This window comes from Eumetopias jubatus, unplaced genomic scaffold, assembly GCF_037043125.1.
Source record: "Eumetopias jubatus isolate StellerSeaLion01/CBP00866 unplaced genomic scaffold, mEumJub1_p1.0 scaffold_16, whole genome shotgun sequence".
Lineage (NCBI taxonomy): Eukaryota > Metazoa > Chordata > Mammalia > Carnivora > Otariidae > Eumetopias > Eumetopias jubatus.
In genome coordinates this window covers 31143031-31152515 of record NW_028274822.1, presented here as the reverse complement: position 1 = coordinate 31152515, position 9485 = coordinate 31143031, and the positions used below count along the sequence as shown (strand labels likewise).

The window sequence follows — 9485 nt, the reverse complement described above, 5'->3', positions numbered from 1 at the left end:
TACTTAACCAACTGAGCCACTCAGTCAGTCTTTATCATTAGGTTTGTTTAGGAATGGAACTGACATGCTCATTGACACTCACTTAGTAGTCAGCTAGGGCAAATAACATTGATGCTCTCCCTGTTGCTAGGTGGTGCAGAGGGAGTGATGAAGTCTGCTCACGGTTAGACTTCAGGCAGCTTGGGGAAGGTGGATATGGTTTGGCAATGGTGACTTCTTGGTTGCCATCAGATCCATAAATAGGCAGAGAAACCTTTAGGGAGAAATTGGAGATTAAGATTGCATATGTCAGCGAAGAGTAATGTAGCTGAGGCAAAACTTCATCTCTAATCCTAATCATTAAGAGGCACAACACCTCATTATCTTTTAGCCTTGGACCCGGGATTATTACCCTGGTAACACAGCCAAAATATCCGGGCATAAATAAGTAGAGTGTATACATATATAACACCCTGATAGGATGACAAACCCATCCTGGTTTGCTCTGGGATTTTCTGTTTTAGTACTGAAAATACTGTGTCCTGGAAACCTCTGCAGTCCCAGGCAAAATGACCCTTGGTCACCTGATAGCCGGAGCATCAGGAAGATAACACTTTCATTGTAAGTTTATGTGGGTGTATGAACTTACTGAAATAGCTTTTCCAATCTGCTACCTATCCATTAACATTTTGTGATTTACAAATGTTTAACCAGATCTTCTCCATCTGGTTGTGCTATTATTAAATCCAAATATTTTCATCTTGTCCACAAAGAAGTCGCGTGGGGCTGGCTTTTCTGAAATCAATATGTGATAGGCAAATATGTTGGTTGAGCATTTTAACAGGCACATCAAAAATGGCATAGAATGTCATGAAATGATAGTTTTGGAATTTTGACAGAAACTGAAGTTTCACTATTCAATAAAATATATAATTGGCCTCTTTTTTATTCATCTCGTTTTCATTTTCCTATCACTTTGGTAATTTTTATTTTTTTATTTTTTAAGATTTATTTATTAGAGCATGAGAGCGCATGGCGCACAAGCCAGGGGGAGGGCCTGGGAGAAAGGTCGAAAGAGAAACCCAAGCTGACTTCCCAGTGAGCACAGAGCCTGACATGGGCTCAATCCCAAGACCTGGAGATCACGACTGAAATCAAGAGTCAGACGCTCAACTGGCTGAGCCACCCAGGCGCCCCCTCACTTTGGTGATTTTTTTAAAAGAATATGTGACTGTGATTTTGATAGATCTGGCCTTGAATTTTGCATTCTTTACTTGCCCAAATCATTGATCTCTTAAGTTCCCATTTACTCTGTAAAAACATCCTTGGCAGAGGGCTTAGGATATTTCAGTGAGATAATATACATGAAGAATCTGACTCCTAGTAGATGATCAATAAATATTCACTTCCCTGCATTTTTATTTTTTTAAAACAGCACTACTTTGTGTCCAATATTCCAGCCCCCCTCTCTGTGATCATAATGATAGTGGTTCTCTAACCATGTGGATCAGCATCTGCTGTGGAAGATACTCTTATAACAAAAGACAGCAGTTCATACAACAAAGCTTCTGTTCTGACAGTCCTGACACAGGATGTGCTAATAAACAAATGTATCTGGTTACTGTCTTAATAGGAGGCTAAAGATGGGTGCTCAGTGCCCAGTGTAAATAAAAATGTACCTACTTAAGGTATAATAAAACTTTGATGAGGATAATGAATCTTTCATGTTCATCCTAAGCTATCTTTGACTATTTTTAGATACCTGCGCACCTTGACAAAGTGACTCTAATCATAGTAACCAAAGTCAAGCTGCCAGTCCTGATTGATGAGTCATTTGGCTGACGCGGCGAAAGTTAGCCAAAATTAACTCTCAGCATATATGTAGAGACAGTAATGGAAATTAGTGTGGAATTCTAAATATAAAGACTAAATATAAAGAGGATTTTGAAGATATGTTTAAGTTCTTACAAATTTCCCATTTGGCAGATGAAAAAATAAGTATCAGAAGTGGTGGTCTCAAAATCAAACAGAATTTGCAGGCTTTAGGACAAAGAATAAAACTCTTGACATCCTAGTCAAGACTCTACTGTGTTGCCTATATTAAGAGAAAGATTCAGGGAGGGACTTGAAAGCAATGTCTTTTCTCCAACATTCAGGGTACATCGTTGTTTTGTTTGTTTTTTAATTTTTGTATTTGTATTAATTAAATTGTATTTAATAATTGTTACATATAGGGACACTCATTAACTGGATGGAGGGAAAACTCTCACATCCCACAGGAAAGTTAGGTTACTCTGCTAATTGTTTTTTTAGGGGCTGTTGCCCCGTTGATTGGGTGCTCGCTCACTCCTGTAGATGGCACTCTTGTGTGATGGAAATCTCTTATCTCGACCTGTTATAGTAATTGCTTGCTGTTGATAACTCTTTAAACACACCCAGAGAAGTAAAAGGAATGCCTGTTGGGGAATATTGGGGTAAGAAGCACCAAGAAGATCACAGATCAAGTGACATTTGTCACTATCTCAAAAAGTGACTCTGTCTTGAATATTGCTCTTGGATTTATTAAAATAGCCAGAAAAATATTTCAGTTAGCAATAATTGCGCCTCGGATAAACCTCATTGGCTACGATACTGCCACTGCGCAAAGCTTAGCCAGAAAAATATTTTACAAACTCAGTAAAGGAGATTGTACTGCATCTCCTCACTGATAGGTATGACAAAGTTGTAATGAGGCCTGCGAAGATAAAGAGAAAAGGACAAAGGATTTGTAGCAGAGCCATTCAATGGGGGGAAGAAAACAAACTAGACCAGAGAAAGGGTCAGGCATTGTTTTCTGTTCTGTTCTTTTTAAAGTTTTCCTTCAAATAAAGATCTCCAGGAGGGATTTTAAATCTCTTGTCGAAGGATCCCTGAGGCTTGTATCAGTTTAAATCTGTACGATTTGGAATGTCAAGTCCAGACAAGACGGAAAGGAGGGTTGTCTGCCTAGAATAGGCATAGGAGATCAAGGTTAATGGATATAGTTGAATCTTTTAGGTTTCCCATTTGTTATGGAGCATTTACCTGGTGCCACACACTTTGCTAGACGAAGGGTTGGGATGGTGTATTCGTTATTCCTGCTAAGCCCATTTCCAAACTCAGTACTTTTAAACAACAATTATTTATCATAGCTTCTGTGTCTTCAGGTCAGGAGGAGGTTGGTTGATCTTGGTTTAGGTGAGCAGGTAGTCTTGAAACCATGGACTCGTCAGCACTCAGCTCCACACTAAAATCATTGCTTAGGCTCCTGCCATGTGTATCATTCTTGGGCCCAGGTTGGGTGCAGTGACTTCCTGAAGGAAGCCCTCTTTGTGATGATGCCAGATACACAAGAGAGCAAGCAGAACCACCCAAGACCTCTTAGTGCCTCAGCTTGGAACATGCACACATCATCCCCGTGTCATTTTATTAGCCAAAGCAAGTCATGTGGATAAGCTCAAAGTCAAGGGACTTAGGTATAACTTTATGGAAGTGACTGCAAAGTCACATGACAAAGTTAGGGAGACACAGGTGAAGAACTGTTGCCAATGATGCCATCTACCACAGATGGGCTGGTGATGCAAAGAGGGTTAATATGTGTAGTCCTTGCTTTCAAGGAAATCATAATATAGTAAGAGAAAAAAGCATACAAGTAATTATATAAATTGTCAGGTACTGTTAGGTGTATGTAAGACAGCTTGGCCAGGGGGCACCTGGGTAGCTCATCGTTAAGCGTCTGCCTTCGGCTCAGGTCATGATCGCCAGGGTCCTGGGATCGAGCCCCGCATCGGGCTCCCTGCTCCACGGGAAGCCTGCTTCTCCCTCTCCCACTCCCCCTGCTTGTGTTCCTGCTCTTGCTATCTCTCTGTCAAATAAATAAATAAAATCTTTAAAAAAAAAAAAAAAGATAGCTTGGCCAGTTATCTAGTGTAGGAAAATATGCCCCATATGTGTTTGACCAATGGACAAATAAATGAATAACAAAGATCCAAGTTTTGCTTAGAAAAAATAATGGTTATGTTTGGTAAAGATTCTTTCTCTTTCTGTCCCTTCCTCCTCCTCTTCCTAGTCATGACTGTCCTTCCTTCCTTCCTTTCTCTTGTCTTCCTCTTTCTCCTTCACCTTCTTCTCCTACTTCACTTCTTTTTATTTTTTTCCTGTTGCTTTAATTTCTGGAAATCTAAGTATGGGAAATTGAAAGGTTTGGGATCCTGATTGATTGATCCAAAGTCCATTTCCTCCCAATGGCCAATATATATTACTAGCTACTTGAATGAGCAAATGCCTGGAAAGTCCCTTTAAGTCAAGATATCTATATTTTAAGTTTTCATGTGATATATTACAGAAGTATTTTCCTCCCTAATTATGCTCTGAAAATTGTATGTTTTGAGGACACTGGACAACATATTGTGGGGCAGGAATTCTCAAGATCTGTCTCTGCTAACCTTTCCCCCCCCCGAGGACACTGAGATGATTAGAACATATATGGTCTCATGTCTCCTTTCAGGGGGTTGAGTTGCTTTGGAATTGATAGCAGGAAGATGTCACAGATCTCTTTATTTGCTAAACTAGAGGCAGGGCTGACTATGAGGGAAGAGTGTATGGTTGATTTTGTGAGGTGATACAGGACGTTTTTCCTATTCAAAACTCTGTTTATTGTTTGCCTGTCACCAATGCAATGTCCAATAAATTCTCTGTAGAGATGGAACTGGCAAATCATGACCAATAGGCTGTATGACCAAATGCTTGGTTATACCCTTTCATTTCCTTTTTGTCTGGTTATTTTTTTACTACAGTGGCAGAGTTGAGTACTGTGACAGGAACTAGATAGCCTACAAAGCCAAAAATATTTATTATCTAGACATCTATAGACAGGGTTTGCTGACCTCTGTGTTAGAGACACATCCCTTTGGGCTAAAGTTTATTATCCAATTGAAACATAAATGCGGGTGAAGGATTTTGATTACTCATGGGTGGGGAAAACTCTAGGGAGGGAAGGATGAGGCACAAAAGGCTTTCTCTTATTTTTAATATGATTTAATTTTTCCCTTGTTTTTAAATGAGATATTCCCTGTCCTTGCCTTCTTGTTTCCCATTATTTCTTGATACCACCATTATTATTCAAGTGATTAAACAGATTGAGGGCTCACAGAATAAGTTATTTTCATTTGGAGGGGGTAAAAGGCAGAGTGAAAAGAGCTGAGCTTGTTTTGAATTTCAGCTATGCTCCTTGATAGTGATAAAATTTTGTGCAAATTAATTCCTCTGAGGGACAATTTCCTATTGTCATAAATTTCATATTACTGTAGAAATTGTTCTGAGTATTAAATACAATAACATGAGATAAGTAAGGATGTAACTTCACAAAGAATAAAAAAAACAGTATTAAGAAGAAAGAATATTCAAACACACAGAAATGAAAATTAACTGTAAAACGTAGAGCTAGAAAACACAATCACTAAAATTAAAAAAATCCTTGAACATTATACTAATATTAATAAAAGAATTAGACTAATTCATCAGATGTATAAACATACACAAATTTTTAAAAAGTATAATAGTAGAAAGTTGTTGAATAATATTTAAACTATGTCTATTTTTCATATTAAGTTTGTAAAGTTTGAGGCAAAACAATATTTTTTTTTTACAGATTCATACATATATGATATTTTAAGTTTTTATTTTAATTACAGTTAGCACACTGTTTATTAGTTTCAGGTGTACAATATAGTGATTCAACATTTCCATACATCATCACCTGGTGCTCATCACAAGTACATTCCTTAATCCCCATTACTTATTTTACCCATCCCCCCACTGCTCTCTCTTTGGTAACCATCAGTTAAGAGTCTGTTTCTTGGTTTGCTTCTCTTTTTTGCTTTCCATTTACTCGTTTTCTTAAATTCCACATATGAGTGAAATCATATGGTATTTGTCTTTATATATACATAGTGTGGGTTTAGTTCTGAGTTTTCTTTTGAAGATTTTTTTCTTTAATTTTTTTTTATTTCCAGGTTTTCTATTCTGCTCCATCGATCTACGTATCTACTTTTGTGCCAGTACCATACTGTTGTGATTACTACAGCTTTGTAATATCACTTGAAGTTCTGAATTGTGATGCCTTCAGCTTTGCTTCTTCTTTTTCAAGATGGCTTCAGCTATTCCTGGTCTTTTGTGGTTCCATACAAATTTTAGGATTGTTTGTTCTAGCTCTGTGAAAAATGCTTTTGGTATTTTGATAGGGATTGCTTTAAATGTGTAGATTGCTTTGGGTAGTATGGGCATTTTAACAATATTTGTTCCTCCAGTCCATGAGTTTCTTTCCATTTCTTTGTGTCATCTTCAATCTCTTTTAGTAGTGTTTTGTAATTTCCAGAGTACAGGTCTTTCATCTCTTTGGTTAGATTCCGAAGCATCTTATTATTTTTGGCACAATTGTAAATGGGATTGTTTTCTTAATTTCTCTTTCTTCTGCTTCATTATTAGTGTAGAGGAACGCAGCAGATTTTTGTACACGGATTTGTGTATCCTGTGATTTTACTGAATTTATCAGTTCTAGTATTTTCTTGATGCCATCTTTTGATGGGTTTTCTATATATAGTATCATGTCATCTGCAAATAGTAAAAGTTTTACTTCTTCCTTACCAATTTGGACACCTGTTATTTCTTTTTGTGGTCTGATTTCTGTGGTTAGGTCTTCCAGTACTATGTTAAATAGTAATGGTGAGAGTGGACATTCCAGTCTTGTTCCTGAGAGTAGAGGAAAAGCTCTGTTTTTCCCCATCAAGGACAATATTAGCTGCGGGTCTTTCATATGTGGCCTTTATGATGTTGAGATATGTTCCCTCTAAACCTACTTTGTTGAGGGTTTTTATCAAGAATAGATGTTGTACTATGTCAAATGCTTTTTGTGAATGTATTGAAATGATCGTTCTTATGCTTTCTCTTTTTGATGTGATGTATCACATTGATTGGTTTGCACATATTGACAGCCTTGCAACCCAGGAATAAATCCCACTTGATCATGGTGAATGATTTATTTTAATGTAATGTTGGATTCTTTTTGGTAGTATTTTGTTGAGGATTTTGCATCTGTGTTCATCAGAGATATTGGACTGTAGTTTGTTTTTTTTTTTTTTGTGGTGTGTGTGTCTGTCTGGTTTTGGTATCAGGGTAATGGTGGCCTCAATATGAATTTGGAAGTTTTCCTTCCTTTTCTATTTTTTGGAAGTTTGAGAAGAATAGGTATTAACTTTCCTTTAAATGTTCAGTAAAATTTGTGTAGCCATCTGGTCCTGGACTTTGGTTTGCCATGAGTTTTTTGATTACTGATTCAGTTTCTTTCCTGGTTATTGGTATGTGCTAATGTTCTACTTCTTCCTGTTGCAGTTTTGGTAGTTTATATGTTTCTAGGAGTTTATCCATTTCTTACAGGTTATCCTATTTGTTGGCATATAGTTTTTCAAAATATTCTCTTACAATTATTTGTATTTCTGTGGTATTGGTTGTTATTTTCCTCGTCCACTTGTGATTTTACATATTTGAGTCCTTTCTCTTTTTTTCTTGATAAATCTGGTTAGAGGTTTATAAATTTTAATTGATTCTTTCAAAGAAACATCTGGTTTCTTTGATCTGTTCTATTGTTTTTCTAGTTTCTATTTCATTTATTTCTTCTCTATTCTATCATTTCCTTCCCCCTGTTGGTTTTAGGTTTTGTTTGTTGTTCTTTTCCTAGCTCATTTGGGTGTGAGTTTAGATGGTTTATTTGCGATTCTTCTTGCTTCTTGAGGTAGTCCTGTATTGCTATATATGTCCCTCTCAGAACTGCTTTTGCTGCATTCCAGAGGTTTTGGACCATGTGTTTTCATTTTCATTTGTTTCTATATACTTTTTTATTTCTTTGATTTCTTGGTTGACCCATTCATTGTTAAGTGTTATGTTATTAACCTCCATGTATTTGTGGTCTTTCCAGATTTTTTTTTCTTGTGATTGACTTCTAGTTTCATAGTTGTTGTGGTCAGTAAATATTCATGGTATGACTTAGATCTTTTTGAATTTGTTGAGGCTGGTTTGGTGGGCTAATATGTGATCTATTCTGGAGAATGTTCCATGTGCACTTGAACAGAATGTGTATTCTGCTGTTTTATGATGGAATGTTCTGAATATATGTTAAATACATCTGGCTCAATGTGTCATTCAAAGCCATTGTTTCCTTGTTGATTTTCTGTTTAGATGATCCGTCCACTGATGTAAGTGGGGTGGCAAAGTCCCCTACTATTATTATATTATTATTGATTAGTTTTTTTATGTTTGTTTTTAGCTGTTTTATGTATTTGGGTGCTCCAACGTTGGGTGAATAAATATTTACAACTGTTAGAATCTTTCTTGTTGAATTGTCCCCTTTATTTTTGTATAGTGCTCTTCTCTGTCTCTTGTTACAGTCTTTATTTTAAAGTCTGCTTTGTCCAACATAAGTTTCTCTTCCTCGGCTTTCTTTTGACATCTGTTTACATGATAGATATTTCTCCATCTCCTCACTTTCAATTTGGTCTGAAATGAGTCTATGGTAGGCAGCATATAGATGGGTTTTCCTTTTTCATTCATTCTGTCACCCTATGTCTTTTGATTTTTCCCATTCAGCACTTTGAATATATCATGCCTCTCCCTTCTGGGTTGGAAAGTTTTTGCTGAAAAAATCTCCTGCTAGACTTAAGGGTTTTCCCTTGTAAGTTACTATATTCTTTTGTCTTGCTGCTATAAAAATTTTTTCTTGGGGCACCTGGGTGGCTCAGTCGGTTAAGTGTCTGCCTTTGGCTCAGGTCATGATCTCGGGGCCCTGGGAGGGACTCTGCTTCTCCCTCTCCCTTTGTTTCTCTCTCCTCCCCCCACTTGTGTGCTCTCTCTCTCAAATAAATAAAACCTTTAAAAATTTTTTCTCTTTATCACTATATTTTGCCAATTTAATTACCACGTGACTTTGTGTGGGTCTGATTTTGTTGATTGTGATGAGAGTTTTCTATGCCTCCTGGGTCTGGATATCTATTTCCTTCTCTAGATTAGAGAAGTTTTCAGCTATTATCTCTTCAAATAAATTTTCTGCCCCCCTTTCTCTCTTCTTCTTCTTCTGGGACTCTTAAAATATGGATGTTATTGCATTTGATGGAGTCACTGAGTCAGTGAGTTCCCTAAGTCTGTTCTTGTTTTGCATCATTCTTTTTATTCTCTTTTATTCAGCTTAATTGCTTTCCATTACTCTGTCTTCTAGGTTATGAATTCATTCATCGGCTTCCAGCCTGCTGTTCATTCCATCAAGCATGTTTCTCATTTCATTTACTGTGCGCCTTATCTGCTGTCATTCCTTATCTCTGTGTTAAGGGTCTCACTCGTATCTTCCATTTTCTTCTCAAGTACGATGAATATTCTTATGACCATTGTTTTAAACTCTCCATCAGGCATGTTACTTCTGTCGGCTTTACTTAGACCTCTGG

The 9485-nt window shown here is 37.0% G+C and overlaps 1 pseudogene; it reads right to left on the bottom strand.

Annotated features, from left to right (window-relative positions):
- Positions 1-2504: 2504 nt before the first annotated feature.
- LOC114205114 (U4 spliceosomal RNA) lies at positions 2505-2628 on the bottom strand (annotated as a pseudogene).
- Positions 2629-9485: the final 6857 nt, after the last annotated feature.